The sequence below is a fragment of the Vicugna pacos genome, chromosome 25 (genome assembly GCF_048564905.1).
Source record: "Vicugna pacos chromosome 25, VicPac4, whole genome shotgun sequence".
Taxonomy (NCBI): Eukaryota; Metazoa; Chordata; class Mammalia; order Artiodactyla; family Camelidae; genus Vicugna; species Vicugna pacos.
This window is the reverse complement of record NC_133011.1, coordinates 5,188,690-5,212,618: the sequence shown is the minus strand read 5'-3', so window position 1 is coordinate 5,212,618 and position 23,929 is coordinate 5,188,690. Positions and strand designations below refer to the sequence as shown.

At 41.0% G+C, this 23,929-nt stretch overlaps 1 protein-coding gene across 2 annotated transcripts in view; it reads left to right on the top strand.

Annotated features, from left to right (window-relative positions):
• The window catches only part of CDH17 (cadherin 17), a 94,995-nt gene that overhangs the window by 9,022 nt on the left and 62,044 nt on the right, over positions 1 to 23,929 (top strand). Inside the window, exon 1 of one of the 2 annotated variants that reach the window (XM_072949464.1) lies at positions 14,148 to 14,205. The exons of the other annotated variant lie outside the window; for it this stretch is intronic. The gene's annotated coding sequence lies outside the window, so the exon portion shown is untranslated. Of the gene's footprint in view, positions 1 to 14,147; positions 14,206 to 23,929 lie in introns of those variants that run through there. 2 annotated transcript variants of the gene reach the window in all.

Below are 23,929 nucleotides of genomic sequence, written 5' to 3'. Positions count from 1 at the left end.
GCGAGGTGGTCCTAGGAACCCGGAAACCCTGGCTGTGGTTGAAAACAGGGTCGCTGGGTTGATGGAAGCTGATGAAATTATTCACTAGAGTGAAAAGTCCTAGGCGGTGGGTTGGGATGACATTTGAACGGGACGCCAGGATTTGGATCTGGGGATCTGGGGTCACTTTATTCAAATAAGGCCAGGGTACAGTGGGAAGCCACAACCTGGAAGGTCTGGGAGTTTGGAGTTTCAGGAAGAAGGCTTCAGAGCTCCTACCTCCTAATCAGATTTACTCAGCAAGCGTGAGTCAGACAGCCCCGGTTCCACCACTTCCCTGGTGAGTCATCTTGGGGAAGTTATTTCATCTTCTAATCCTGACCCTTATAATGTGAGGGTGATAAATACTTCCCTGTTCGGGGTATCCATGTGGGGATCAAATGGAATGATGTCAGCATACCCAAAGGTCTGCTGCAGGTGTGTCCTGAGCCGTCCAGCCTTTTCCTTTATATCCTGAAAACCTTACCTGAGGTCCACTCCACACGCTGGGGCTCGTCCCATGTCCCCTTCTTCAGGGGTCTCAGAATCCTTGGAAGGGTTTGTTTTCCTCCTGATGATCTCGCATTCTGATTTCCTGCCTCTGAGGAATTTTCAAGCTACTTCTGCATCTTTCCTGCTACAGCTGCCCTCCTGTTACTCGCTGTCCTGCATCCCCTTTCTTCATTAGAAAAGTATCATTAGCCAAGGTGGTTGTGTTCACTGAAGATTTGGGCCTTGTTGGAAGAAGGATTTAAGAGGGTTTATAGCAGAGTTCAGACAACAACCTAAAACTGAGTATTAGGTGTTACCCTTCTGATGTCTCTCAGACATTCCACAGGCCATCTCACTAGTCATCTGTATCAGTTAGCTATTGCTGCATAACAAACTAGCCCCAAATGTAGTGGTCACAATTCTGTGCATCAGCAATTGAGGATCCACAATGTGATCCTTCTTGTTTCAGCTGGACTCTCCCATGGCTCATTAGTTAGCTGCGGTCAGTTTGCAGGTCTTGGCCGTACTCTCACATCTGGGGGCTTGGCTGGGACACTTAGGCTCTGTTTTATGTTGTTTCTCAACTTACAGCAGATAAGCCCAGACTTGTTCATATGGCAGGTGAGTGGAAGTATGCTAGGTCTCTGAGATGTAGGCTTAGAATTGGCACTCCATTACTTCTACTTCATTCTGTGGTCAGAGCAACTCATAGAATCAGCCCAGATTCAAGAGGAGGGGAAAAGGAGTCTACTTTTGGATGTGAGGAGCTGCGAAGTCCCACAGCAGCAGGTGTGGATACAGGGAAGAGTGAGGTGTTGTTGTATCCATGTTTCGTATGCTCCCACTTCTTTTCCCCGAGGGACTTTCCTGTCATCTTGTTTTTGGATCTTCAGTCTCTCCTTCTGGACTGTATGGATCTCCTTCCAAACATTCTCTTTTCCCTTTTCTAGGTTCCACAACTCTTCTTCCTATTTGAAGAAGACTCCAGCTTCTTGTAACTATTGTGCAGAATGGTTTTTTTTTGTTGTTGTTGACAATGTTTTTCTTTCCAACCATGCTCTCACCAAAAATGGTCCTAGTATGTTGATTAAAGTATACCAGTGGTTCTCAACCTGCATCAGAGTCACCTGCAAAGCTTTAAAAAGTTACTGATGTCTGGGTCCCGCCTCCAGATCTGGGGTAAGTTTTGGATGCTGGTATTAAAAAAAAAAAACAAACCTCTCCAAGTGGTTCTAATATGTAGCTAGAGTTGAAAATCACTGGAATAAACAAAAGCACCTTGCATCTCTGAGATGAATTTTGCTCCTTCGTTAAAACATGGGCATCTTTGAAGCTGGGTTTTCTGTCTTTTAATGAGCAAATTCCCACTTCGTATTTCATTTGTGTGGTATCACTAAATGTGCATTGAGGCAGTCACTAAATACAAGCCACTGCCACTGTTACTGCTGCCATCATGGGTAACACACAGTGTGTGGTAAGGGACGTGGACTCTGAAGTCAGACCACTGTCCCTCTCTCTGCTTCAGTTTCCTCATCTGTAAAACGAGGAAAATTAAAATTCTTATTTCATGAATATCTACTTACCTCACAGGATTGTTGTGGGGATTAAACATCTTACTGATTGAACTTGGACACAGAGTAAGTGTCAGTAAAAGATGGGTGTGTAATTAATTATGGTCTTATTCAGTCAGCACCCCATAGTTTATTGAGCTCACCCTCAGTTTGATTTCTCTTTTTTCCCGCTTCCAAATCAAATATGGTGACAATGAATGGAGAGAGGTGGTGGTGTGTCTGTACTGGAGCGTGCTGCTGCTGGGAGGGTGCAGAAGAAAGACACTGTCACTGTTTTGGGGGAGCCCCCAGTTCTGCCAAGTCTAGATTAGTCGCTGCATTAAGAAACTTCTCTGGCAAACTTGGGAATCTTCTTTCTTTTCCAAGATGAAGTTTTCTTCAGCCCAAACATTGGTTTTAATGGAGGCAGCTTCAGACTTGTGCAGTTACTTGAGTAGTGCATAACTGTCACATTTAGCTCGTTTCAGATGTCCTGGAGATAACAGATGTGAGCGAGGATGCAAAAATCCGCCAGGAGCCTGGACCGGGACTGAACACCAGCCTGGATGGCGGGAGGTAGCCAGTACACAGAGTGGGTGGTGGATGGGCAGAGGGCATCTTGGAGTCACAGAGTCAGCAGGACCCTTTGATACCCAGGCGCAAATCCAAGGAAACAGAAATCTTAGATGAATGAAGCATATCCAAAGTCACATGCCTCGTGACTGGTAGAGCTCAGACGAGGGGGAGTCAGGGGGCTTTTAGCTGTCCTTGCATCCTTCCTTGTGCCAAGCTTGTGTTGGGTCTTTATCTTTACTGCCTCAGTTATATCTCACAATTCAAGATGTAGGGATTATTGGCTCTATTCTGTAGTTGAGAAAAACCGAGTCTTAAAGAAGTTACAGTGTCACAGCAACTAAATGAAGAGGTAGGTCACCACACAGCCTGTGACACCATAGGGACTGTTAAAGGTATTGGAAGCATTGGAATGACTTAAAAAACAAAAAAACTCAGCTTTAAGATTTCTATTCACTTGGAGACAGATTGCTCGCTTATCTGCAGATGCAGAATGAGGTTATCTTCACAGTATGATTTTAGGAAGACTAAGTTTAAAAAAAAAAGACAAAAAAAAAATCCTTCCAAAAGCCAAAAATCAGAAAACACAGATCACTTCAGTTTCCTCTCATCTCACTCACTGATATGTGGAAATAAATTAGAGCTCAGTTTAAGGTTTTAAATTTTGATGCAGTGAAATCATTCTTGAAAGAAGCTAAAACTCAGTGTGACCCAAAAGAGACAACACAGTGTAGGGTAATGAGCATTGTGATCTCGTATTTTAAAGAACCAATTTGGGTTAAAACCTTGCCAGGCCAGTACAAGTCCCATATATGGAAAATTCTGGGGGAAAGAACATGAGCAAGATCTTACTTGCTAGGGGAAAAAAAAGTCCCAATTATAAAATATTTAGAAAATACACAACTTTATTATTGTCTCTGTTATAAATCAGTGTATGTGATATTGTTATATAAAATAAGATGGAATAAAAAAGATAAATCCTAGCAGCCCTATTAATGTCTCATAAGCTTAAAAAAATTTATAAAGTTAGAATGCCGTGTAGTAAAGTGGTTAAGTTCTTAGAGTTAGGAGTCAAACTTCCTGGGTTCAAAGCCTGGTGGTGTCACTTTACTAACAGTGTTACTTTGTGTGAGTTTTTTGACCTTCTCTGGCTTGTTTCCTTATCCAGAAGATGGCGGTGACAATGAAAGTATGTAGTAGGCTCATAATGTCACTTTGAGATCTAAATGAGTTAATGCGTTATTAACTTCTTTCCAGTGCAGGGTTCTCTTAATAGAAATCCTTTCTGAATTATTGCCTTATTGCCAGTAACATTTTTTTTTTAATTTAAACAAGCACTTTCCTGGTTTCTGGTCATTATCCTTGCATCAGACTCTCTGGGACTACCTCTTGTCATCCTTAATTTTCCACTTGCACGTGGCTGTCTTGGCTTAGACTGACTGCTCTCGCATTGTTTTTACATTTGCCATGGTTTGCAGAGCTTTGGCAAATGTGCGCTGGCCCACTATTTGCAGCAAGAGGCACTGTGGAGGGGACAGCAGGTTCTCCTGAGCCACCCCCAGGAGAAGATGGCCATGGCAGGTCCGGCTTGCGTTGGACGTGTCGGTTGGGTCACACCCCACGGATGGGGTGTTATTTTCATGTCTGCATCCCACATGCCTGTGGTTCTGCCAAGCCCTCAGCCTTTTACCCACCCCTGGTGCTCCTGGAGATCGGGCACTGGACGAAAGCAGGAACAGGGTTACCTGGGGTGCACAGGGAGCAGAAAGAAATAGGCTGCTTTCCTAGCCCAATACCAACATAAATACAAAAACACAAAAAGCAAACAGCACAAGTGATTTTATTACAATCCTCTTATTATGTGCCTCCAACTCAATGTTTCCACCCTCATAACACCCAGCCACAAACAAGGGTGGTTCCAAGCATGAGCCGAAGACGTGGTTTCCCAAAGGGAGCCCTGATGTGGGTCACCCAGGGGTCAGAAGGGGCCAGCTAGAGATCAAAGAGCAGCCTTGCCACTGGCTGCCTGTCTCTTAGCAAGAGGCTCTTGGGGCTGGCTCTGCCGCAGACTGACCGCAACCGTTCGTCTAAGTCTGGGGCCGGCAAACAGGAGGCCTGGCAGACGGCCTGGACGAGAGCCTTTCCAGAGCCTCAGTAAGAACCTGCAACAAGTGACAATGGTCGAGAGGATGTGAAGGTCTGGGAACTGTGGGCGTGTCTTGCTGCCAAGAGCATCCTTCAATCTCTGTAGAAGAGGAGGTCTGGATTGCAGGCGACAGGCTCGGACGTTCATCTGCGTGAATATTCCTCCCCACAAGCCCCTGAATCAGAGTTGCAATCACAGAACAGCATGTGGAATATCACACACACTTCCCATCACAGGCATTTTTCTGATCCTCTCTCTTCCCCTACCTCTGAGGCAGGAGGAAGAGAAATCACCAGTGATATGGAGGCTGAAGGCCTGTCTTCTGTCTGTTAGCTGATGGGTGCTGGGCCAGCCACTTTGCTGAAGGGTTTCTTCGTCTGTGACAGAGGGACATGCCAATATTTACCTCAGAGCTTCTACAGATAATGTCTTAGATGAATAATGCCTGTGTTCTGGATCAATGGTCTGTTTTTTTTCCTCATTAAAGAAGAAGAAATAAAACTGAACCTTGGAACTGAGGCAGTGATGCTGTCATCAGGCATGTGGCCTTTTTGGAGGGCCCCACAAGACCCCTGTGCTTGGCAGTAGGACCCAGATTCTTCCTTCCTCACTTTGTGATGAATCTTGCTATTTTGTGTGTGTGTGTGTGTGTGTGTGTGTGTGAGAGAGAGAGAGAGAGAGAGAGAGAGAGAGAGGAAGGGGGAGAGAGAGAGATAGATTGTCACTTGGCTGGGCTGCACTGCCCAGATGTGCGGTCAAACTTTATCCTGGTGCTTCTGTGAGAGTGTTTTTGGATGCGATTCACATTTAAATTGGTGGACTCGGGTAACTAGGCCGCCCTCCCCCACATGGTGGGTCTTATCCAATCAAAGGCCCAAATAGAACAAGAGACTGATCCTTCCTCCAGCAAGAGTGAGTTCTGTCATCGATGGCCTTGGACCTAAACTGCAACATTGGCTCTTCCTGGTTCTCCAGTCTGCTGACCCATCCTTCCGATTTTGGACTTGCCAGTCTCTGTAATTGCATTTCTTTCCTTAAAAGAAACTTCTTTCTATGGGTTCTGCTTCTCTGGAGAATCCTGACTAATTCTGGCAATAAGAGCGCCGTTCGTTCTCTGCTGCTTCTGTCAGCTCAGGGACTTCACTGGACAACTCTGCTCGTCACACTTCTTTCACGAAGGTTCTACATTTTAGAAATACTGTAGTCTTTTTGTCTTGTGCCTGCTTTTCATTCTTTCCTTATTTGGGATAAATTAAAAGCATAAGACAGGGAATAGCATGGTCATTATTAGATTGTACTATGTACTCTTCAAGGGAGTCTTAAACTGAGACCAAAGCCGCACCCACTCCTCTTCTGAAGACAAAATAAAGGATAATACAAGCCCGTTTCCACCAGCGTAATTCTGTTATAAAAACCTACAAGGCAAGGATCATGTTAATAACTATAATGTGGTAATAGTAGCAACAGCTGCCACTTAGGACCCTTAGCAATTATTGGGTGTCTGCAACAAGACACATATATTTCCTTAAACACGATAATAGCTTTGGGAGGCCTCCCCAGATGTGCTGGAGGATCTCTGCAGGCTCCCAGGTGGTAGAGTTTAATTTCTCCCTAGAAATGATACATTTTGAAAGGGTTGTCTCCTGGTCATTTTCTACCAGATTCTTTTCCAGTTCGGTTTTATCTATCTTCAACTCTTTGTGCGATGGAGTAAATATACACTGTGAAGGTGGTGTTTACCTAGATCCAATGGCAGAAAAGCCAGTGTGTTGTTCTGGGTAATCAAATATTCTGGTTATATAGATTTCACATCACCCTGTGCAGCTGAACAGTGGTCAGAAGAATTTAATTCAATAAGCTTTATTTAGCGCTCTGCCTCTGGAATATAATCGCATTTTGACGAGTCATAAACCTCTCTAGGATATCCCTGCCTTTGGGTCATCTCTACAGCCATCAATTCTCATCCTATTGTATCCCTACTTCCTCATCAGTAGGGTGCTAAGTAAATGAGCTCTTATTGCATTAGTTGCCACGGGGGAAAAGGGGCTGCGTTTGACTATAAAAATATCATTTGTGATCTATTTAAAAGCGATTTAAGATGGTGGGAAAAAAGGAGCTGTGAAATATACGTACTCCTTACTCATGGCCCACCGGCCCCTGCTGGGCTTTCTGAATGCTTTTGTCCTGGATTTGCTGCCCAGACAAGCTGACAGAGGCGTAAGTTGTCTTCTGAACTCATCTGTCTTGTGTTACAGGTATTCATCCCCACCCTAGTCCTGCTGCCGCATTTACTTCAAAGGTTAGGATTTTTGCCCAAGAAATGCTCTTTGCTTGATGCTTGCAATGACACCCATCACTGGTGTCCACAAAGTGCTGCCCCGTGGCCTGCCAAACCCAGACAGTGCAGAAAGTGTTTTGCAGGCAGACCTTCCTAGGCTAGAAGACAAACACACTCACCAGCTGTGTGACCGGAGAGAATTACTTGACCTTTCTGACCCTCCTTTTTCTTACCTGTAAAATTGTGATGAAGCCTGTGCCATAGGGGAGGGGGAGGACCCTGAAGATTCAATGAGGTAATATAAAATGCTTAGTATATGGTCTGGAATGGTACTTCCTGAATGGCACTGAGTGTAATCGCTTGTGACCCCACCATCAGCTTAGATTTCTCTGACCATTTGAGATACAGAGCCTCAAAGCCTGGCGTGAAAGGTTAACGACATCCCCAGGATGTCTGCAAATTCCTGACGCTTAATCTCAAGTGGACAATCTGCCCCTCCCCCTACAACCCCGTTGGCGGCCGGGTCACCGGCCCCTGTGTCTGTAGGTGCTATCGTGCACCCACCCGGCCACAGAGCCAAGCTCAGGAAGAGCCTTTACATCATTTAGACACTAACAAAGGAGGATGGTTATTATCTCTGAATACTAATATTTTAGTGCTTTGACCTCCAAATTTACTTTCTAATTCAGGAGGCTTCATTTAAATTTTCTGAAAGACCAGATCCAGAATGTGAAATAGGAGTGTTCAGCACACGGTGTCACGGTTGAATGGTCTCTTGTCAGGCAGCGTTCCAATCAGCAAGTGCTCATCACTGTCCTTTAAGAAGTAAATGCAAATTAGTAAGAAACAAACAAAAAGTTAGTAAGAAACAAACAAAAATAACACTCCATTTTACTTATCTGCTATAAAATTAATATATGTTGAGAAAAGATTGAAAAATGTCAAAATCGAATAAAACTCGTTCATAGATCTGTTGTAGTCATAGGGTTATTTGTCAGTGTTTCAAAGTCTTTCTTCCAGATTTTTCCTATGGAGAGGGAGTTTTTTTTATTATAATTTCTATTGTAATATTATAAAATACAAGTTTGCATCCTCCTTGGCCTCACTTTTAATGATTTACCATAATTATGTTTCATGTCATTACAATTTCTGTGTAACACTGTCGGTGGTCACAAAATATTCTATCCTATGAATGTGTTATGGCTTCCTTAACTGTTACTCTGGTTACTGTATGTGGACATTTAAGATGTTTCCGCTAAAATACAATGTTATATGTTAATTATATCTCAATGAAAATAATTTTAAATAAAGAAATAAATAGTCTTTTTTAAGAAAAGGAAGTAAATGCTTTGCTTGTTTGAACAAAAGAATCACTACTCACCCGTTACTGACCCAGATCCTTTGCTCAAAACAAGAACAAGAATTCAGGGTGTATGTGTACGTTTGTGTGTGACTTAAATTTTCTCATTTTAATGTTTCCTAATAGAACATTTTAAAATAAACAGAAGTAGAGAGAATAATGTAATAAACTTCCATGTACCATCACCCAGCTTCTGCAAGTCTCAGGTCACACCCGATCTTTTCCATCTAAGCTGCCTATGTACCACGCTACCCTCCCCCACAGCCTAAATGGATTCTTCTGAAGCAAATCCAAGACAGCAAACCACTTCATCCATCAGTCTTTCCACATGTATCACTAAATGAGAACTCTTTAAAAACTGAAATTACATAACCATTTTCACACCTAAAAATGGACAGCATTGGAATTTCCCTAATTATATAATTTTATTTATTTATTTAGAGGGGAGGGTGGTAATTAGGTTTATTAACTTACAGATTACTACTATTATTATTTTCGGGGGAGGCAATTAGGCTTATTTATTTTTAGAGGAGGTACTGGGGATCGAACCCAGGACCTCATGCATGCTAAGCATGTACTTTACCACTTAAGCTATACCCTCTCACCTCCATTTTTTTTTTTTAAAGAATTGGTTTGTTTCAATCAGGTCCAAATAAGGTCCAAACATTCTCTTAAATTTCTTTTAGTCTATAATCATTTAATCTTTTTTTTCCCTTTTCAGTTTATACATGGAAGAAACAGAGTCATCTGCCCTGTAGTTTCTCACATTTTGTATTTTGCAACTCCGAGTGTCATTTCATCTGTAACCTGTTCTTGTGACCAGCATTTCCTGTAGACCAGCTGTTTAGACCTACACTCTAGAACTGGAGGTTTGATCTGATTCAGGTATAATTTTTCATCAAGAATTCTTCATAAGGGGTATTGCATGCTTCTCTCAAGAGGCACATGGTGCCACCAGTTGTCTGTCTATTGTAGTTCATCATCTTTGATTGGATCCATTTTTCAGTAGCGATTGCAAAATGGTAATCTTCTAACTCCATCATTCCTTCATTTATTGGCTGAATGACTTCTACAATGAGAAACCTTCTCTTAAAACTATTCAGTTAACTGAGATATAGTTTGGTCAAGGGCAGGTTAAATCCTTGATTCTTACATGTTTTCAGAATAATAAATTGGTTCTCTAGCATCCTCCAAAGGAGATCAATGAATTTATTTATTTATTTTAATTGAAGTATAGTCAATTACAATGTGTGAATTTCTGGTGTACAGCATAATGTTTCAGTCATACATATACATATATTCATTTTCATATTCTTTTTCATTATAAGTTACTACAAGATATTGAATATAGTTCCCTGTGCTATACAGAAAAAATTTGTTTTTTAATCATTTTATACATAGTAGTTAATATTTGCAAATCTTGAACTCCCAGTGTATCCCTTCCCACCCTCTTTCCCCCTGCTAACCATAAGTTTATGTCTGTGAGTCTGTTTCTGTTATGTAGAAAAGTTCATTAGTATCTCCTTTTTTCTTTTCTTCTTAGATTCTACATATGAATGATATCATATGGTATTCTTTCATCAATGAAATTTTGTTGCATATTATTCAATAATTTGTTGCATATAATTACAACCTCATGGCTTTTTAACAGATTTGATGTATTTTAGTTCATTGCCGTCATTATTCTTAATGGTTCTCAAAAATTTCCATCTTTTGCCTCTGAGAGCCTCCTTCTGTTTACTTCTGAATCCTTTGATATACCCCCGGTAGTTTTTGATAACTTCCTTGCTGTCCGGTATGACAAATGTTCTAGGCACATCTTGTACATTTCTTGTTCCAGACCTAGGATCAGCAATTTCTCCAAGGAGGCTTAGTTCCTTTTGGGAAAAACAATTTAAAGATCACAAGATGGCTTTAGGGCTACTCTCTGCTTATGAGTTGGCCATTGTTTCTAGGCTGTTTCAGTGGACAGAATGATAAAAAGTATTTAAGAGGAAATATATCATGGATGCCCACTAATATTTTGACTTTGAATTTAGTATTGCAGGGTTTTTAACTTCGATTTTGTATTCGTATATTTTCTCTCTTCTGCCTAAAACCTTAAGTTCCAAACAATAATAAAGTAATTACTTTTGGCTTTACCATCTATGCTTCAGAATAATGGCATTGATATCATTGCTAACATTATGATTTCTGAAAACGTTTAAGGTTTTTTAAAGTGACTTTTGTCCTTAGAAGCTATCCCACTAGTGTTCATAGTCATATTACTACTTTAAAATTACTTGGCAGGATTAGGATAAAGCTCAGTTGGTAGAGTGTGGACTTAGCATGCATAAGGTCCTGGGTTTGTTCCCCAGTACCTCCATCAAAAAATAAAAAATAAACCTAATTACCTCCCCTGCCAAAAATAAAATTACTTAGATGAATTTTTCTCAGGCTGCATTTTCAGCTCAATATATGGGAACGTTCATTTGTTTCATTTGCTTTCCATGTTTAGGAATTGCTTTCTTTTCATTTTGATTTTTTTTTAATTGAAGTGTAGTTGATCGACAAAGTTGTGTTAGTTTCTGGTGCACAGCATAGTGATTCTGTTATATATATTTATATATATTCTTTTTCATTATGGGTTATTACAAGCTATTAATGTAGTTCCATGTGCTATACAGTAGGGCCTTGTTTATCTATTCATTTTGATTTCATGTTGTTTTATAGCTATGTAAAGAATCTACATGGTTTTAATGTCAAATCTGTACAGTAGATTATATTCAGAGAAGTTCTAGCTTCTGTTCTGTTCTTTCCACTTTGATCCTTCTCTTCTTTAACAATGAAACAAATGAGGTTTACCCTTCTCTTTTCTGATGTATAAGCAAATGCACATGTATATGTGTTTATATATGTACATAATTTTATATACATACAAATATATAAATTTGTGTCTTCCCCTTCTTCCGTATTAGATAAATGGTAGCATACTATATATACTTTTTTCTATCTTCTTTTCTTCACTTAATAGTGTATCCTGGAGATTGGTCCATAGTGGGATATAGAAATCATCCTTGTTCCTTTCACCTGCACTCTGCTCATTGAGTGGATGTACCACATTTTATTCATTCATACGTATTGTGGATATTCTGGTTGCTTCCAGATTCGGGTTTTTTTCGGGGGAGGTGATAACTAGTGCTGCAATAAATAACCTTGTACATACGTATTTGGATCATTTTTCCAGTTGTATCTATGGGATATATTCCTAGAAGTGAGATTTCTAAGACAAAGGGTAAATGTCGTTTTGCTAATATGGCCCAGTTCTCAACCCCAGTGTAGTGTCATTTCATTCGCTAGCAATATATGAGAGTGACTGTTTCCCCATCGCCTCTCCAACAGAACATGTATTTTGGGTTTTTGTTAATCTGATGGTTAAGAAATAGTCTTTAATTTACATTTTCTTATTTTTAGTGACGTGCAGTGGGTTTTTAAAAAACATGTTTCTTTCCTATAAACTATTGTTTATGTTGCTTGTCCATTTGTTTACTTTTTTGGGGTCTTTTTTGTTTCTATCTTTAGAAGCTCTTATACATTAACTATTTCAACCCTTTCTCTGTTATATGTTGCATATGTTTTTTGTTTTTTCCTAATTTATCATTTCTTTTTACTTTGCTCTTGGTGTTTATTTCCATGCAAAATTTTAAAAAAGTGTTATTATGAAGTTTATTAGTCTTGTCATTGTTGCTTCTGGATTTTGAGTTAGTAGTTTTTCCCTTTCCTGATTGCAGAGAGATTCACCCATGCTTTCTTCTGCTGTGTGTACGGTATGGTTCTTTTAAAGAAATTAAATCTGTGAGCTACTTGAAATTTATCCTGGTTTGTGCTGTGAGGATTGACTCTTTCTCATATTCATTCAGGTTTTTGACCAGACCTGGGTAGCAGTAGCCAGGCAAAGACAGCTGTTTGGTTGGAGTCTAGAAGGTAGTTATTCTGAGTTGTTAATTGAAGGAGGAAGCCATACATAGTTTTTTCAACTCATGAACTTCTGTGGTCCAGAGCCAAAACTCACGAACTTCTGTCGTTAAGAATCAGAACTCACCATTGTCTGTGGTTAAGAGAGCAAAACTTCCTCAAAATTGGCTACCACAAATAGGTGATGTTAAGAGTAACCTTCCTGTTCAGACTTGAGCACAAATAAAATTGGAAAAATCCTCCAAGAACCCAACTAGTTTAAAAGTAGAAGAGCTTTTGTACATTCGATATCAGGCAGAGAGCAGAGCTGACATAATTTTATGAGTTGACAAGCCTGGCCTGTATTCCAAGTGAGTGAAGACCATTCTACCTCTAGCAGAGTCAGCCAGAGAGCTGCTTCCAGACAAGACCATCATTTTTTCCCCTAAGAAGCCAATTTGAATGCTCGGGGGTGGTGGTGAGGGGTCAGGTAATGTGGTTCAAGGGAAGCATCGATGAAAGATGACTGAGCACGAGCTGATCATTGTTGAAGCTGGGTGATGGTGCATGGGGTTCATTACATTACTCCCTCTACTTCTGTTTGTGTTTAAAATTTTCCATTGCAAAATGTTAAAATAGGAAAATTCAAGTCAGACACACACACACACACGCACAGCCTGGCTGAAGCATTTGGTATTTACAGACTAGAGAGTCCCCTGGGCCTTCAACATCTATCCTTGAATCCAATTAATCACCAGCAGAAAAGATTATCCTAGAGGGACCTCATTCATTTGAATTCCTGTTGAAAAGTCTTTACTCAGTTACCTTTTGATATTACATCCTTTGCTTTTATCTTGGTGGACGAGAAAGATGTCCTTACAGAGAATGTTTCTGCATCTTCTATATAGTCAGTGCAAAGAGATCTACGTGGTTAGATCTACACTCTAGAATCAAAGGTTTGATCGACTTCAGGTGCATTTTTTGAGCAATAATCCTGCATAAATAGTATTGCATCCTTCTGCTGGAAGGCACCTGGTGACCAGCTTGCCTGTTATTGCTGTGGCCGCCACTGATGACCTTTGCCTAAAACTCATTATTTCAGTAGGTGTTGGCAAAATGGTAGTATTCGAATTGGATCATTCTCGCTTCATTTATTTACTGAAAGACATCTATAAAAGAAACTTCTTTTTCTTTTTTTCTCTTGAAGTATAGTCAGTTTACAACGTGTCAATTTCTGGTGTACAGCATCATGTTTCAGTCATACATATACGTACATATATTCCTTTTCATATTCTTTTTCATTATAGGCTGCTACACGATATTGAATATAGTTCCCTGTACTATACAGTAGAAACTTGTTGTTTATCTATTTTATATATAGCAGTTAGTATCTGTAAATATCAAACTCCCGATTTTTCCCTTCCCACCCCATTTCCCCCCTTGGTAACAGTGAGATTGTTTACTATGTCTGTGAGTCTGTTTCTTTTGTAGATAAGTTCATTAATGTCCTCTTTTTTCTTTCTATTTTTTTTTAAATTCCACATATGAGTAATATCATATGGTATTTTTCTTTCTCTTTCTGGCTTACTTCACTTAGAATGACAATCTCCAATCCAGGTCTGTAAGAGAAACTTTTTCTTGTCACCCTAGAGTTCCTCTCCACACAGCATAGTGGACATGATTTAAGCCTGGAAAATACGAAGAGAAGCTTCCACCTTCCTCAGCATTGAAACTTGATGAAGCCATGAGGCTTATGAAATGGAGAGCATGGCCTTTGGACAGAGCAGTCTGGATGAATTCACATAGGAACGTATGAATAAATAGGGCTGGCTTAACATTGCCTGCTTGAACATAGGTGAGTTTGCCTAAAGCAACAATTTTAGTTGTGACATAAATCCTCCAGAACTTTTTTTAGACTATATAAAATAGAGTTGGATGTATACTAAGGCCTCTTCTGGTTGGTGGCAATAAAGCCATTCAAGGCCAAGTGATAAGAGAAAGGATGTGGTCAGTGTCCAGGATAGAAGCTGTGACGAGGGCATCCCTATGAATCAGGAGCAGTGTCCACAGTGGCAAAGATCCTGAGTCAGTACATCTGAGTTCAAATCCTAGCACTGGAATCTACTAACTATGTGCCTTTGAGCAAGGTATTTGAACTCTGTGAGCCTCAGTTTCCTCAGCTGTAAGTGGGGGCTTGGAAATTGTGACCTACCTTGCATACTTGTGCACATTAGAGAGGACATAAGCCAAGCACTTTGCCCAGTGTCTGACCCAGAACAGACCCTCACTAAATAGAGGCCATCAAAGTAACTACTCAGTGATTGGACAAAGTAGTTAAGCTGTTACAGCAAAGTGTGTTACAGCTCAGTGTTACAGCAACCTGGATCCTAGCGAGAGACCAAGCAGCACTCGGAAGCTTGGAGAACTCAGGTTTATTATGCCAGTGGACCCAGAGGAGTGAACACTCCAAGCTCTGGACTCCATCTGTAGGTTTACAAAGGCTTTTATAGGCTACCAGTCAAGACTTTGCAACATTTTGCAACATCATATGCAGAGTAGGTGTTAGAAATGGACCAATAGGAGTGAGCTTTGGGAACCAATAGAATCTTAGGGGTAAGTTCCGCTTTCCTAGAAGCAAGCCCTTTTACCGAGTCACAAAAGCGAAATAATACTGCCAGACTAGGGAACCAGATGGCGCTGGTGGGAAAGTAGTGTCCCTGCCTGTGGGTCCTGCCAGTTTTTCATGGGGCTTCCCACCTCAAGGCAAGAATTAGGGTCCATGCCTAAATTCAGTGGATAAACGTGTCAGATAGCAAAACAACTTCTGGAGCAAACAAATGGACTACGTTTGAAAACTGCATGGTTCCTGCTGGGGAGAGTTGTAGGTGCCACAAAATATGTTATGTGTTGCATATGGTTTTTTCCCAGTTTATCACTGCAGAAGGGTTATAAAGCCAGGGCAACTCTCTAGTCAGCTACCAATAGAAATCAGAGTTCCCACTGCACTTCCAGAAGTCATTTGGTGAGGAATATGTCCAAATCACGTTCACTGTGATATCCAATGGTTCATTTCGAGCTTTCTCACCGATGTTTGCTGTATTCTAACTTTTTAAACAGAAACTCATTTGAGGATTTGAACTTAACTTTCTGTTGCTTCCTCTTTATCTGGTTTGGTGTGTTCATGGTACCAATTTTAGTCTTCTGGCAGCCTTGGTAATACCACAGGATGGGGTGCTCAGGCCTCCTAATTACTGAGGCTGTGACAGATGAGGATAATTGCTGTTAATTTCTGGTCTGACTGTGGTTGGGAAGAAGATGGGAAAACACTCTTAAGGCAGGTGGAGTAGAGTTGAAAGGCTCTTTTGAAAAGGAATTAATGGAAAAATGGGAGGAGGGTGTAGCTCAGTGGTAGAGCACATGCTTAGCAAGCATGGGGTCCCGGGCTGAATCCCCAGTACCTCCATCAAAATAAATATGTAACTAAATAAACCTAATTACCTTCCCCACAAAATAAATAAATATAAAACATTTAAAAAAAGAAAATGTGATCTCTTCTTTCTACCTTCAACATACTCTTAAATATCTTGGTACCATTTTTAGACAGAGTTTGAGCTCCATACAGAGACCTCTAATGCACTTAAGTTTTTCACCCTCTTAATTGGGCCATTGCAGTTATGAGCACAGAGTAGGGTGTGGTATGGAGGGTCTGGTCTAAGATTTCCAAATCCATGTTGGCGATAAATACAGAGTCAAAGAATAACATTGTAACTGGGATTCAGATCTCAAGTTTGCCCGTCTCCAAAGTCTGGTCTTAAGCACTCTGACTCAGAGAATAGCAGACTTGTTTGTCAGGGAGCTGAATAAAGATTGGAAGAAATAAGTTCTCACTGCCTGTGTCAGGCTCAGGAAATGTGCCACTGACACTGAGACCACTGGGACTAGCTCCCTTGTAATTTTCCTCCATTCTTTCCCTCCTGGTCAACAAAGCAAAGGACCAAAGAGCCCTGTATTCCAAAGACAGGAAAAAATGGATTTTCCAAGTCCAAGGTCCCTGTAGACCAATGTTAGATCCCAGAAGGAAGGTCAGCACATCGTTGTATTGGGAGCTACATGGTACCCAGTAACAGAGAGAATGTTCAGCCATTGAGGGGAGGGTACATTTAGGGAGCCCATCGAGTCGGGGATAATTGAGTTACTGCCAGGGACAAGGTGCACCAGGCATCCTCTCTAACTCTGAACAATATTGGCCACTAGGCTTGGCTGGTCTGAGCTGAGCTATAGTAAAGCTAACCACTTCCTCATTAGCTCTGAGGGCGAGTGAGCTTCCTCCAGACCAGCTGAGAGAGTGACGAGATCAAGTCGGCCAGGTGATGCTACTGCTCTGTGACAAGGGAGGTCGGGTTGGGAGGGGAGATCGAGGAGGATACCAGCTGGGGAGGAGATGTGGGTAGAAAACGCTCTGTGGGATAGAGTATTTGGTGTTATATCAGTTAATGGAAATGACACCTGCATAGGTTTCTCAGCCGGGGCAGGATTCCCAGTGAAGTAACTCTCAGGAAAGGTGGAGTGGAGGGACCAGCTGGTGGGAATGCTGTTGGGGTGGAAGTATCAATGTTTTGGCCATGGCTCTGTGAGCTGGTGCACCTGCTTCGTGGTCCTGAGCTGCCCGTCTGCTTGCTTTGCCTGGTAGTTAGGTAGAGACACGCGGGAGATGGCGTTCCGCTGGCTGTTACTGGAGCTCAACCCAGGGTAGCTCTTCAGCGCTTTGATTTTTTTTTTAATTCACACCTGATTTCAAGCCTTGAAGAGGTTATTTTTATCTTCTTTGTTCCTCAGTTTCTTTATCTGTAAAGGGCAGGCACTGGACCGGTGAGTCTCAACCTCAGCTGTGCTGGAGACCCCAGGATGGTTGCTGTCAGGTCACCAAAACCAATCCAGTCAGAATCCTTATGATTCCATGCAGCCAGGGCTGAGAACCCCGGAACCAAAAATTTGTTATTTGCCTTCAGAAAACTCTTTCAGGGGATAGAAAAGAGTGGTAGGTTAGTCAATCCCTGTATTATTAACTGTTAACTGTTACTATTCTTTTTTCTTTTGTATAAAGTGGTAACTGAGAGAGGATACTGCCATCTTTGTCTTTTTTTTTTTAATTGACTATATAGTCAGTTTACAATGTGTCAATTTCTGGTGTACAGCATGGTGTTTCAGTCATACTTGTACATACATACATTCCTTTTCATATTCTTTTTCATTATAGGTTACTACAAGATACCGAATATAGTTGCCTGTGCTATATAGAAGAAACTTGTTGTTTATCTATTTTATATATAATAGTATCTACAAACCTTGAACTCCCGATTTATCCCTTTTCACCCTCTTCCCCCTCCCCAGTAACCATAAGTTTCTTTTCTATGTCTATGAGTCTCTTTCTGCTTTGTAAATAAGTTCATTTGTGTCTTTTTTCTTAAAGATTCCACATGTAAGTGATATCATATGGTATTTTTCTTTCTCTTTCTGGCTTACTTCGCTTGGATTGACTATCTCCAGATTCATCCATGTTGTAGCAAATGGCATTATTTTATTCTTTTTTATGGCTGAATTGTATTCCATTGTATAAATATACCACAACTTTTTATCCAGTCATCTATCAATGGACATTTAGGTTGCTTCCATGTCGTGGCTATTGTGAATAGTGCTGCTGTGAACATTGGGGTGCATTTTGCTGAGTCACCTCTGTCTTGTAAATCTGTTTGGATATAATCCTGGTTCTAGGCAACCCCTGTCATTCTTCATGCTTAGGGAGCAGAATTGGGAAGAGATGGGAGTGAAGAAGTCCCTCTGGAGCCCTGCCTCTGTGAGACGCTGGTCAAATTCATTAGGTTTAAACTAGGGGCAGGCAAGGTAAGTGCGACTCTAGGAAAAAAAAAGAAAAAGATACAAATTTTATTTACAAACCAGAAATAGACTCACAGACATAGAAAACAAACTGTGGTTACCAGCGGGGAAGGGAGGGAGGGATAGATTATGAGTTTGGGGTTAACAGATACACACTACTATATATAAAATAGATAAATAACAAGGTCCTACTGTATAGCACAGAGAACTATATTCAGTTTCTTGTAATGAGCCATAATGGAAAAGAAACTGAAAAAATATGTATGTATGTGTTTATGTATAACTGAATTGCTTTGCTGTACACCTGAAACTAAAACTGTAAATTGATTACACGTTAATTAAAAATAAGAATTAAAAAAAAAAAGATGCTCTGTGGGGCCTCCCCCCTGCTTTCTGGGGGAGACCTGGCATTTCCCGAGCCCTCACTGGTAAGCCCGTAGAATTTCTCCCCAGTAGATCCCACCCTCTCCTCCTCCTTCCTCTGCACCATGGGCTGCTCCTACTTAAGCAGGGAGATTAAGTGGATTGCAGATGTGAGATTTCAGTTCCTGGGTTTTCTCATGTAGCAACTGGAAAATTTCAGGCTTAAGATAACAGAGCTTTTCCAGAATTTCTCCTGGGCTGTTACTGACACTACGCTTAACGTAATCCTGAGCGGGAAGACTAAAGGGAGAAAACATTTCTCCTTTGCCTCTCCAGTTACTAGATTTGGTCACGCAGGAGGAAAACAATCCTCCCTTTCAGGTGGGCACTGAGTTCCAAGGGCTCCTCTGGTGTTGAACTGCCTGAGCAAAGGCCCCAGGGGAGAGGCTGAGGGACCTGTGATCACACTTCTCCCTCCCTCTTTGCTCAGGTCGAAGAAAATCTTCACGTCCTGAAATGTTCTTATTCACATTTTTAAAAGTAAAACATAAAAGAGGAGATAAAATAATAAGTAAAATAAGTGAAACAAATATATTTAAGTGAAAATAAAATGATTAAAACCCCTCAAAGCATCTGTGATAATAGAACACAAGTCATTTGTTCTGAAGTGTCTGGATTGAGGTCAGTGCAGATGTGCAGCCTGGGTCTTGTACGTTCATATCAGGTTGGGTTTGGCTGCAGGAATTACTGCTTCCTTTTTTGGGTCACAGCTTTATTGAGATAAAATTAACATACCATAAAATTCACCCAGGTAAAGTGTAGGACTTACTAGTGTTTAGTACATTTACAGAATTGTGCAACCATCACTGCAGCGAATTTTAGAACATTCTCATCACCACAGAAAAAAGCCCCATATCCTTAGCTGTAACCTTCCAGCCTCCCCCCCGCCCCCCAACTCCCTGACCACCGGCAACTGTTAGTCGGCCTCCCGTCTCTGTGAACTTGCCTCTTCTGGACATTTCGTATGAATAGACTCCTACAGTATTTGGCTTTTTTTGTCTGGTTCCTTTACTTCATTGATGTTGTAGCACATGCCAGTGCTTCGTTCCTCTTTATGGCTGGAAAATGCTCTACTGTGTGGCTACACCAGATTTTGTTTACCCCTTTGTCAGTTGAATGGACATTTGGCTGATTTTACTTTTGGTTATTATGCATAAGGAGTGTGAATATTATGAATGCCATGAACATTCATGTACAAGTTTTTGTGTGGACGTATGTTTTTATTTTTCTTAGGTAACACACCTGGGAGTGAATTGACAGGGTCGAATGGTTTAAGTGTTTGAGGAAACGTCCAGATTTTTTTCCAAAGTGTTTATATCATTTTACATTCACACCAGAAGTGCGTGAGGATTCTGATTTCTCTACATCCTCGCCAGTACTTGTTGCTGTATGTTTTTATAGCTGTCCTAATAGGTGTAAAGCATTGTCTTGTGGTTTTGATCTACATTTTGCTTCTGCCTAGTGATGTTGGCCATCTTTTCATGTGCTTGTTAGCTATTCGTATACCTTCTTTAATAATGTCTATTCATATCTTTTACCCATTTTTGAGTGGGTTTTTATCTGTTTATTTTTGGATGGGAAGAGGTTTTCATGCGTCCTAGGTGGGCACAATCCCTTTCTCAGATCTGTGATTTGCAATATTTTCTCCCATCCGATGGGTTGTCTTTTCACTTTTTTTAATAGGGTTCTTCAAAGCACAAAATTTCTTAATTTTCTTTATGAGTTCCAGTTTGTTTCTTCTATTATTGTGTGTGCTTTTGATGTTGTATCTAAGAAACCACTGCCAAATCCAAGGGCATAAAGATTTACCACTGTTTTCTTCTAAGAGTTTTTTAGTTTTAGCTCTTACACTTAGGTCTTTAGTCCATTCTGAGCTAGTTTTTCTGGATGGTGTGAGGTAGGAGCTTGACTTCATTACTTTGCATGTGGATATGCATTTGTTTCATCACCATTTGTTGAAGAGACTGTTTTTTTCCCAGGGAATGCTTCTCAAGGGCAACATTTTCAGAGGCAACCCCAATGTTTTGCCGTTTAGTAGAAGACCCATAAGCAGAGAAGGAAAACCGATGTTTACTGAGCCCCCAGTGTCCGAGTCACAGGGTCCTCCCAGGCAAGGTTGGCGATTCCCAGGCGTATCCATTGCCAGTCTCCTTTGTGTGCCCCCGACAGGAGTTACTGCTCAATCACGGCACGCTGGCTAAGCCTTGATGGCTGCCAGGGCTGACATGAACGCGTGGTGTCCCAGGAGAATCAGTTCAGGAGGAATGAAAACACTGAGGTTAACTTGGGGTGTGTTGAGTTTGTTGTGCCGTGGAGATGTGTAGACGGAGCTGTGGTAACGTTAGTTGGATTAAAATGATTGAAGCCCAGACCAAGGGAGACATCTGGGCTGGTGAGTGTGACTTGAGACTTTGGCGTACAGATAGGAGCAGATCCAACCTCCTCGAATGAGTAACAAGGCAGGACAACCTACGGTTGACCCAGGGAGTCCGATGAGGCCACAAATGGGACTGCATGGGATGGGCTGAAGAGGTGCCAGAAAAACCAGGACAGAGTGCTGGCAAACAAACCAAGGGTAAAGGGCGATTCAGGGAGGGCTAATGATGGTGTCAAATGCTGTGAAAAGTGTGGGACGGTGCAGACTGGAGAATGTCTCTGATTATCGTGAGAAGGATGTTGTCACCTCAGCAAGTGCTGTTTCAGAGAGACAGAGGAGGTGGGGAAAAGATGCGATGGCCTGAGTGTGAACTGGGTGTGAGCAAAGACTCGTGTGGGTGAAATCTGATGAGCCAGAGCTAAGTCTCAGAAAACCAACATGATTATTGTAATGTCTTGGAATTAAAAAAAAATCTGAGGTCAAATAAAATGTTCAGTTGATCGTTAGAAAAAACATCCGAGGGAAGATGAGCATGTGCGTGTCTGCCTGATTCAGTCTGCGTGTACAACATCAACCCAACTGGATCGCTGTCTGAGGCAGACCCTGCAGAAATGAAGCCTACCTGGTGGGGGAAAGTTAGTTTCAAGGGCAGGCCTTGCTAAAGAATACTGGCAGATGAAGCACAGCATCCCTAAGCTGTCTTTCTCATGGGAGATACCATGTGGTTACCTGCATCAGGAATCCAGAGTGCTTTAAACATGTTAATCCCTGGGGTGCATCCTAGACCTACTGGACCAGGATCTCATGATGTAAGACCCAGCTTTAATAAACTCTTCAGGTTTAGAAAGCTTTAGAAAGCATTTGCCCAATGGACGGCTGATGATGTGGATACATTCCAGTCGTTCCATTCATAGGATTCTCCAGCAGTTTCCGGATATGGTGAACTAGAGACCGATTAAGAACTTTGCCTACTGGGCAATTTCCTGGAGCCACCATCTATAGATGGGTTAAAATATTCCTGAAATAAATAACCACAAATTGGATCCACTTCTGTCAAAACAGAGAACAGGGAAAAAACTCTTTATTTGCCGCAAACTGTCTTGGAATATTTTTAGGAGGAGCACAGGTGACCATTGGCTAAGATTTTGCAACTGCATTGTCTATAGTTCAGTGTTTCTCACTTGGAATTAATGACTTATTTTATTATTTAAGTCTTAAGTCATTTAATGTTTCCTTTAAGTGTCCTGATTTGAAAAATTGCCGCAAACAACAACATCAAGGAAAAATTCCAAACTCAAACCCACCCACCGACAAGCATAAGAGCTATGTAGAGACCGGGGCCATATTGCTTACACTGATCAAAAAATGGCCACTGTCCTGGCTAGTGGAAGTCATTAGGGAAATTTCTGTCTCAGCCTAAAACATTCACTAGCAGAAAATTAGTTTCACCTCATTCCACTAAATAAATGTGGAACAAAAGATGCAAAATACTGGTTTGAGGACGTACAAAATCATTCACTTGTCCGGATTCCCATCAACCTTGGGTGAGTCCATATGTAATCCTGACTATCTGGAATTATTGAATTAAACAACTGAAAGGGGTTCAATTCTAAAAAATATTTACTGAGTGCTAATAAAAGACAAAGTTTCTGCCAGCATTAAGTTAACGTGAGCAAGACAGATATTAAGTATTTCAAAAATACCATTGCATATATATGTACTATATAACTTCTGTCAGGTGAGGCTTGCATGTTAATGGACTCATGATAAAATGTTCTCAGAATACATGGTATATAACCGAATAAAGGACATGTTAAGTTGCAAGAGCATGAAAAAATGTAAAAACTTAGCATTCATAGATTTCATTTACTTTGAGTTTTAAGGAATAAAAATATTGGAAACATAACATACTTTGAATTTTCAGAATCATCCCAAATTTTCATAAAGTTTTTTATTTGGGAGGCTATCCAAACCTTAGTCATGACTAACTAGCACAGTCCATAAATTAAACATCACTTTTATGTTTTCCAGGGCTAATATTGGAGGACTGGTTAAAATATTACTGTGGACAAAAGTGCTAACATGTTTTAATACCTACCACGAAGCTGTTAGTCAGAAGTATTAGCCTAGACCATTTCAATTGTTCACTTGTTTCCATCATATAAATAATTTACATCTACTTTGCTCTGATAAAGGGACATAGTAATCTTTATCAATTAAATTTCTCTTATTATTCCTATTATTACTCAGTCAGTATTAAACTATTGAACCAGATATGCCTCATTTTGGCATGAAAATGGGTTCCTAAAATGAATGGTGTTCACCCTGAAACACAGGGCAGAACATGCACGCTCCTAATCTTTGGCATTAATCTGGAATTTAAAAATCCAGATACTTTTATAAATTACAAATGTTTAAGTTAGTATGTAAGCGATGAAACCCACAAGCTCTGAGCATCATGGAGAACACAGGAAGAGCCTTTACAGTTCAGAGGTGCCGTCACCTGTTAATTCTCGGGTGGGTGGTTTTGGCCTTTTAGAGATTAATCAACCAGATCCCCTGACTTGGAAACTAGGGTCTTGAACTAGCACAAAATACACCGGGAAGCCTGATTTAGGAGCTTGGCCGTCTCCCGTCTCCCGTCTCCAGGAATGGGCTCACACAGAGGGATTTCTTCCTGTGGAGGTTTTATTTCTCACATGGAGCCGGGAGGAAAATATTCAGGCACATTCTACAGACGTGGTGAATAGACTGGGCTTTGAATTACAAAGACCAGGGTTGGAGTCCTGATTCTGTAATCACAGGTTGTGTGACTTGGGCAAGAGGTCAAACCTCTCTGTGCCTCTGCTTTGTTTCTATAAGATGGAGTCCACTTCATGGGCAT